The sequence below is a fragment of the Salvelinus sp. IW2-2015 genome, linkage group LG30, assembly GCF_002910315.2.
Source record: "Salvelinus sp. IW2-2015 linkage group LG30, ASM291031v2, whole genome shotgun sequence".
In the NCBI taxonomy this organism is placed as follows: domain Eukaryota; kingdom Metazoa; phylum Chordata; class Actinopteri; order Salmoniformes; family Salmonidae; genus Salvelinus; species Salvelinus sp. IW2-2015.
The window spans coordinates 4,381,611-4,390,246 of NC_036869.1; the positions used below are offsets into that span (position 1 = coordinate 4,381,611).

The 8,636-nt window shown below is 41.9% G+C and overlaps 1 long non-coding RNA gene across 1 annotated transcript in view; it reads right to left on the reverse strand.

Moving 5' to 3' along the window:
• Positions 1 to 8,636, reverse strand: part of LOC111955001 (uncharacterized) — an 18,156-nt gene that overhangs the window by 1,234 nt on the left and 8,286 nt on the right. The gene's annotated exons all lie outside the window — the stretch shown is intronic.

Here is an 8,636-nt window from a genome sequence, read left to right on the forward strand (position 1 = left end):
TTAGGATGTCCATGCGATCAGAGGGCGGTGCTATGCCATACCAAGCTGTGATACAAGCCCAGCAATGATGCTCTCAATGGTACAGCTGTTTAGACTTTGGATTTGAGGGCCTTTCTTCACAACTGTGTGTGGACCATTTTAAGTTGTGATTTTGGACACTTTAAGCTTCGATTTCTGAGACCTCCCCCACTGCAGCCCCAGGACATGTCTTTTTGGTTATTGTCCATTTAGCGGCATTAAAAATGCTATTACGGTTCTACATAGACTTCATGGCATACAACAAACCTAGATGACTATTTCAATGGGAAATATTATCCCAAAGTATGAAGCCCTGTTACCTGAACTTGAACAGGTTGAAGCAGGCCTGAGGAGGTTGCCCTCACACTTGGGAAGGTCAGCTCCACAGCAAAACTCAAAGCCAAGCGGCAGGTAGACCCCAGTCAATGAAGAACCTGAAAAATGAGGTTATTCAGTTGTTTGTTTTTTTACTCAAACTAAGAAGCAGCACTTAACATCTCATGCCGCTGAGAGAAAGAAAAAAAAAATTTCTGCTCCACAGCCAAATCTCCTCTTGAGGGCATTACTCTAACAGCACCCTTGTAAAACTTCAGCCTGCTGTTCATCTCCTGTTTATACAGTGGGGCCAAAAAAGTATTAGTCAAGCCACCAATTGTGCAAGTTCTCCCACTTAAAAAGATGAGAGAGGCTGTTTAATGCAACAGCCCCAAAAAACATCACTGCTCTTAGAGGAATCGCATGAGGATGGGCCAAAATACCAGCAACAGTGTTGAAAAACCTTGTGAAAAGAGTTACAGAAAAACGTTTGACCTCTGTTTCATTTGCCAACAAAGTATATAACAAAGTATTAGATAAACTTTTGTTATTGACCAAATACTTATTTTCCACCATAATTTGCAAATAAATTCATAAAAATCTTACAAATGTGATTTTCTGGAATTTTTTCTCATTTTGTCTGTCATATTGAAGTGTCCTATGATGAAAATTACTGCCTCTTCTCATCTTTTTAAGTGGAGAGAAACTTGCACAATTGGTGGCTGACCTAAAACTGTTTTTGCCCACTTGTACATCAGTTAACAAATAATAAAAATACTTATTCAATTGCCAAGGAAAATAATTTAATGTTGCACAGAATAAATTGGGCTTGTTCTCCCACTACACTTGACCCTTAAACAGTTTCTTAAACATTAGCATTGTAAGATATGTCTGCCTCTTCCCAACAGAGTGGCTGTTTAAAGAACAAGGAGGCAGTTTGCAATGTAAATAGCATGCAGTGTTCCTGCGGTGTGACCAGGGCAGGAAACCTAGTCCACCCACATTACAACTGACATGCTAAAGGTGGAATGGGCAACATCACAGTGTTTGTTTCCACTCTTACCCTAGAGCCCCGATGTTACAACCACCACCATAGGTAGCCTAAGTAAGGGTGAAGGGCATAGACCACCATTCCACGAAGGACAGAAGATATACAGCCAGGGTAGTCTGTCTGGGGAGAGAGGAAGAATAATAATATATGTTTGTTTTGCCTGTATGAAATGTGATGTATGCTGTGTTAAACAGAAATGTACTAACTATTTTCAACGCAGTTTGATTTGCTGCCATTCTCACGGAACATCAACATACTCATATCCCATATGGATTTGAATAGTCTGCAATGTATTCATCATATCTGGCGATATGCTTTCAAAAGTTTCACAAAGCACTCAGAAAGTCCCAGTCCTAACATCTGTGGTAGCCTACATACAGCACCACGTTAACCCCATCCAGGTCTGAACTAGCATGCAGAACTGTCAGTAAGGCTTGGCTGTGGCTTCACTGTTCAACACCTCCAATCCCATCCTCTATGAGAAAGGGAAAAACAACGAATCCTGACCATCTAAGACCCCCTTATTAAAAACTGGCACATTCTGGCCTACACCACAGGCTTACTTTGGGGAAGCTCTTTCCTGTACAACCACGCATGAAACATTGCTCCACTCAGCTATTGTTGTTAATACCAACTTAGTCCTTTGTTCTCACACACATGGAGGTTATGAGGAAGGGAGCATCAATACAGAAATCTGGGTTGGACTGCTTTTGGCTCGATTGATTCGAATGGGCATGTTGAAGAATTTGGAGGAAACAATTTTTCACCCTCATTAACATGTGTTATTATATCCCTTTCATACTAAGAATTGGAAATTGCCAATTTACCATGCGTTCAACTTTTATAAACCTTTCCTTTATATTTGAAAGGCTATTGCGGTCACAAAGCCTGTACTTTTTATTTTCCACCAACCAAGGTAGTCATGAATCGGTATTATGCTTAAGTCTGCTAACACCTCAAGTATAAACGTGCCTTTTATCTTAGCAGCTTGAACGCATTAAAAATAATGAAACATCTATTGTTGTTCAAGACCATTCAACTTATCTAAACTCATCAGAAATGCTTTATATTATCTCTCTTGTAAGTATTGTAGTTCTTCCTTGATGTGCTTTGTCTATCACCTAAAAAATCATGGGGAAACACATTTGTATATCATGCTATCGTTTTTCTTTGACTTGAGGCTACACATTTTAAAGCCTTATATCTTTTGCTCCCTAAATATGGGGTTAAAATGCATACCTTTTCAACTTAGCTAACTAGCGATTGTAAGTTTATCCGTCTTCCAGCCCAAATAAAAAACTTTTTGGTGGCCGAGTTTGATAAGGGAGAAGATAAGGGAAAGCGTTGCAATTTTTGATTGTGAGTTAAGTCTTCTACATGTAAATTCTGTTTGTGGATCACATTGCTGGCTGGTGAAATATATACATGTACTCTATTGCAGATTAGGCACCTTTATATATGACCAACAAAAATGAGTTCATATGAATGAGCTTCTTCAGCTCATATTATTTAATCGCTCTGGGAATAAAAGCGACAAAGAGCGGTCTTCTCTGTCTAATGACACTTTAAATGGTTTTCGGTAAATGTAATTTATAAGCCTCTCTTTTTTCCAGAAGGATGCACAATTTACCCCAAAGCCCTTCCACTATCCCCCTCTATCTCTGGAAAGTCGCACAAAAAGTTCACAGCACAATACTTGATTAACATTTGGACATTAAAATGATTGAGCCATGTTTTTGATTATTGTGCTTAATTAACGAATTACTTAGTGTCCTACGATCTTAGGATAACTGTCTGCCTCGGAATGTAGCAGTGTAGTTGCGGGGTGATCTGTCGTGTATTAGTTTTTTTCCATTCAATGTGGCCCATTTGATAGGGTTTTATTTTAAAAACACTGGTTACTCCACTGCTGTGTTGATATCCAGCATCCCCCTTGAATCGTTGTTCTGTAGATTGTGCATTTTTGGCTTACTTTGATGTGAGCGGTTGAACTGTTAACAACCCACAAATTATAAAAATGGCTTTCATGAAAAAGAAACTTATTAGTTGATTCATTGTTTGTTCATGTGAATCCAGGTCAGTAGTGTTTCATTGAATTATTGTCCGGGGGCCTTACTTTGTCTAATGGGTTGTCCCTTCTTGGGAGAAACACAGTGCCCTGGTGTTTTATTTATTTGAACCCACCCCCCCCCGTATTGCACAGCGTTCTCCCACACTCTCACCAAAAAAAAAAAAAAAACCAAAAACCAAATGTAGTTGCTCATACTAGAAAAGTGAGATAATTATAAACCAGAGATACCCAGAAATTCTGTGGGACATGTCTCGAACAGATGTGAATGGTGCAGTATGTTTTCCTGACATGACTGCATATAACCTCACATCTTTAATTGATCACTTCTTTTGTTACTCGACGAATTTTCTCTACAACAGCAAGGAATTGTAATGTTGTAGTGTATCCAAAGTGTAGTCTTTTTTAAATTTAAAAATAAAATAAAATAAAAAATGAAACACTACACTCAGATAATAAAACAAGGCTTTTTTCTCGGTGTCGCATCCCCTAAATTTGGTGTATTTGTAATTGATCTCCACTTTTAAAAAATATTAGATGTCAAGATAGGAATTGATTCTCTCTCTTCGCTCTCACATCCTCCGTTTCCATGTTCCGGTGCGACTGACCTCACGTGATGTGAAATAATAAGGTGAACAGCCCCCGATTTCTCCCTTTTTCCGTACTTCCAATCGAGTTCCGTCTGTGTGACGGAGATACATTCGTCCATTTCCTAATCATGCGACACAATCTGCACGTGATTCACAATCTTATTCTAATCAATGACACCACTGAGTGAGTTCACAATTCTATTCTATCAATGACACACTGAGTGAGTTCACATATCTATTCTACATCATGACACACTGAGTGAGTTCACATTCTATCTATCAATGACACACTGAGTGAGTTAACAATTCTATTCTATCAATGACACACTGATGAGTTAACAATTCTATCTATCAATGACACACTGAGTGAGTTAACAATTCTATTCTATCAATGACACACTGAGTGAGTTAACAATTCATTCTATCAATGACACACTGAGTGAGTTAACAATTCTATTATATCAATGACACACTGAGTGAGTTAACAATTCTATTCTATCAATGACACACTGAGTGAGTTAACAATCTATTCTATCAATGACACACTGAGTGAGTTCACAATTCTATTCTATCAATGACACACTGAGTGAGTTCCAATTCTATTCTATCAATGACACACTGAGTGAGTTCACAATTCTATTCTATCAATGACACACTGAGTGAGTTCACAATTCTATTCTATCAATGACACACTGAGTGAGTTCACAATTCTATTATATCAATGACACACTGAGTGAGTTAACAATTCTATCAATGACACTGAGTGAGTTCACAATTCTATTCTATCAATGACACACTGAGTGAGTTCACAATTCTATTCTATCAATGACACACTGAGTGAGTTAACAATTCTATTCTATCAATGACACACTGAGTGAGTTAACAATTCTATTCTATCAATGACACACTGAGTGAGTTCACAATTCTATTCTATCAATGACACACTGAGTGAGTTCACAATTCTATTCTATCAATGACACACTGAGTGAGTTCACAATTCTATTCTATCAATGACACACTGAGTGAGTTCACAATTCTATTCTTATCAATGACACACTGAGTGAGTTAACAATTATATTCTATCGATGACACACTGAGTGAGTAACCTCTATTCTATTCTATCGATGACACAGTGAGTGAGTTACCTCTATTCTATTCTATCACTGACACAGTGAGTGATTTACCGCTATTCTATCAATGACACAGTGAGTGAGGTACCGCTATTCTATCAATGACACAGTGAGTGAGTTACCTCCATTCTATTCTATCGATGACACAGTGAGTGAGTTACCGCTATTCTATTCTATCGATGACACAGTGAGTGAGTTACCTCTATTCTATCAATGACACAGTGAGTGAGTTCAATTCAAATCAAAGTTGATTTGTCACGTGCTCCGAATACAACAGGTGTAGACCTTACAGTGAAAGGCTTACTTACAGGCTCTAACCAACAGTGAAAAAAAGGTATTAGGTGAACAATAGGTAAGTAAAGAAATAAAAACAACAGTAAAAAGACAGTGAAAAATAGCAGTAGCGAGGCTATATACAGTAGCGGGGCTATAACAGTAGCGAGGCTACATACAGGGACCGGTTAGTCAGGCTGATTGAGGTAGTATGTACATGTAGATATGGTTAAAGTGACTATGCATATATGATAAACAGAGAGTAGCAGTAGCGTAAAAGAGGGGTTGGCGGGAGGTGGGTGGCGGGACACAGTGAAGATAGCCCGGTTAGCCAATGGGCACTGGTTGGTCGGGCCAATTGAGGTAGTATGTACATGAATGTATAGTTAAAGTGACTATGCATATATGATAAACAGAGAGTAGCAGTAGTGTAAAAGAGGGGTTGGCGGGTGGCGGGACACAGTGAAGATAGCCCGGTTAGCCAATGTGCGGGGGCACAGCGTAAAAGAGGGGTTGGGGGGGGGCACACAATGCAAATAGTCCGGGTAACCATTTGGTTACCTGTTCAAGAGTCTTATGGATTGGGGGTAAAAACTGTTGAGAAGCCTTTTTGTCCTAGACTTGGCACTCCGGTACCACTTGCCATGCGGTAGTAGAGAGAACAGTCTATGACTGCGGTGGCTGGGGTCTTTGACAATTTTTAGGGCTTTCCTCTGACACCGCCTGCTGTAGAGGTCCTGGATGGCAGGCAGCTTAGCCAACGTGATGTACTGGGCCGTACGCACTACCCTCTGTAGTGCCTTGCGGTCGGAGGCCGAGCAATTGCCGTACGAGGCAGTGATGCAACCAGTCAGGATGCTCTCAATGTTGCAGCTGTAGAACCTTTTGAGGATCTCAGGACCCATGCCAAATCTTTTAGTTTCCTGAGGGTGAATAGGCTTTGTCGTGCCCTCTTCATGACTGTCTTGCTATGTTTGGACCATTCTAGTTTGTTGGTGATGTGGACACCAAAGAACTTGAAGCTCTCAACCTGCTCCACTACAGCCCAGTCGATGAGAATGGGGGGCGTGCTCGGTCCTCCTTTTCCTGTAGTCCACAATCATCTCCTTAGTCTTAATTACGTTGAGAGATAGGTTGTTATTCTGGCACCACCCGGCCAGGTCTCTGACCTCCTCCCTATAGGCTTGTCGTTGTCGGTGATCAGGCCTACCACTGTTGTGTCATCTGCAAACTTAATGATAATGTTGGAGTCATGCCTGGCCATGCAGTTGTGGGTGAACAGGGAGTACAGGAGAGGACTGAGCACGCACCCCTGGGGGGCTCCAGTGTTGAGGATCAGCATGGCAGATATGTTGCTACCTAGCCTCACCACCTGGGGGCGGCCCGTCAGGAAGTCCAGAATCCAGTTGCAGAGGGAAGTGTTTAGTCCCAGGATCCTTAGCTTGGTGATGAGCTTTGAGGGTCCTATGGTGTTGAACGCTGAGCTGTAGTCAATGAATAGCATTCTCACATAGGTGTTCCTTTTGTCCAGGTGGGAAAGGGCAGTGTGGAGTGCAATAGAGATTGCATCATCTGTGGATCTGTTTGGGCGGTATGCAAATTGGTGTGGGTCTAGGGTTTCTGGGATAATGGTGTTGATGTTAGCCATTACCGACCTTTCAAAGCACTTCATGGCTACGGACGTGAGTGCTACGGGTATGTAGTCATTTAGGCAGGTTGCCTTTGTGTTCTTGGGTACAGGGACTATGGTGGTCTGCTTGAAACATGTTGGTATTACAGACTCAATCAGGGACATGTTGAAAATGTCAGTGAAGACACCTGCCAGTTGGTCAGCACATGCCCAGAGCACATGTCCTGGTAATCCATCTGGCCCCGCAGCCATGTGAATGTTGACCTGTTTAAAGGTCTTACTCACATCGGCTACGGTGAGCGTGATCACACATTCATCCGGAACAGCTGATGCTCTCATGCATGCCTCAGTGTTGCTTGCCTCAAAGCAAGCATAGAAGTGATTTAGCTCGTCTGGTAGGCTTGTGTCACTGGGCAGCTCGCGGCTGTGCTTCCCTTTGTAGTCTGTAATAGTTTGCAAGCCCTGCCACATAAGACGAGCGTCGGAGCCAGTGTAGTATGATTCAATCTTAGCCCTGTATTGACGCTTTGCCTGTCTGATGGTTCGTCGGAGGGCATAGCAGGATTTCTTATAAGCCTCCGGGTTAGAGTCCCACACCTTGAAAGCGGAAGCTCTACCCTTTAGTTCAGTGTGAATATTGCATGTAATCCATGGCTTCTGGTTGGGGTATGTACGTACAGTCACTGTGGGGATGATGTCCTCGATGCACTTATTGATAAAGCCAGTGACTGATGTGGTGTACTCCTCAATTCCATCGGAAGAATCCCAGAACATGTTCCAGTGTGTGACAGCAGAACAGTCCTGCAGTTTACTCTACTTCATCTGACCACTTTTTTATAGACCGGGTCACTGGTGCTTCCTGCTTTAATTGTTGCTTGTAAGCAGGAATCAGGAGGATAGAGTTGTGGTCGGATTTACCAAATGGAGGGCGAGGGAGAGCTTTGTACGCGTCCCTGTGTGTGGAGTACAGGTGATATAGATTTTTTTCCCTCTGGTTGCACATTTAACATGTTGATGGAAATTAGGTAGAACTGTGTTAAGTTTCCCTGCATTAAAGTATCTGGCCACTAGGAGCGCCGCCTCTGGGTGAGTGGTTTCCTGTTTGCTTATTTCCTTATACAGCTGACTGAGTGCGGTCTTAGTGCCAGCATCCGTCTGTGGTGGTAAATAAACAGCCACGAAAAGTATAGCTGAGAACTCTTTAGGCAAGTAGTGTGGTCTGCAATTTATCACAAGATACTCTACCTCAGGCGAGCAAAATCTAGAGACTTCCTTAGATTTCGTGCACCAGCTGTTGTTTACAAATATGCACAGACCGCCCCCCTTCGTCTTACCGGAGTGTGCTGTTCTATCTTGCCGGTGCAGCGTATATCCAGCTGAATATCCATGTCATCATTCAGCCACGATTCCGTGAAACATAAGATATTACAGTTTTTGATGTCCCATCGGTAGGATATTTGTGATCGTACCTCGTCTAATTTATTGTCCAATGATTGCACGTTGGCGAGTAATATTGACGGTAATGGCAGCTTTCCCACTCGCCTTCTGCGGATCCTTACGA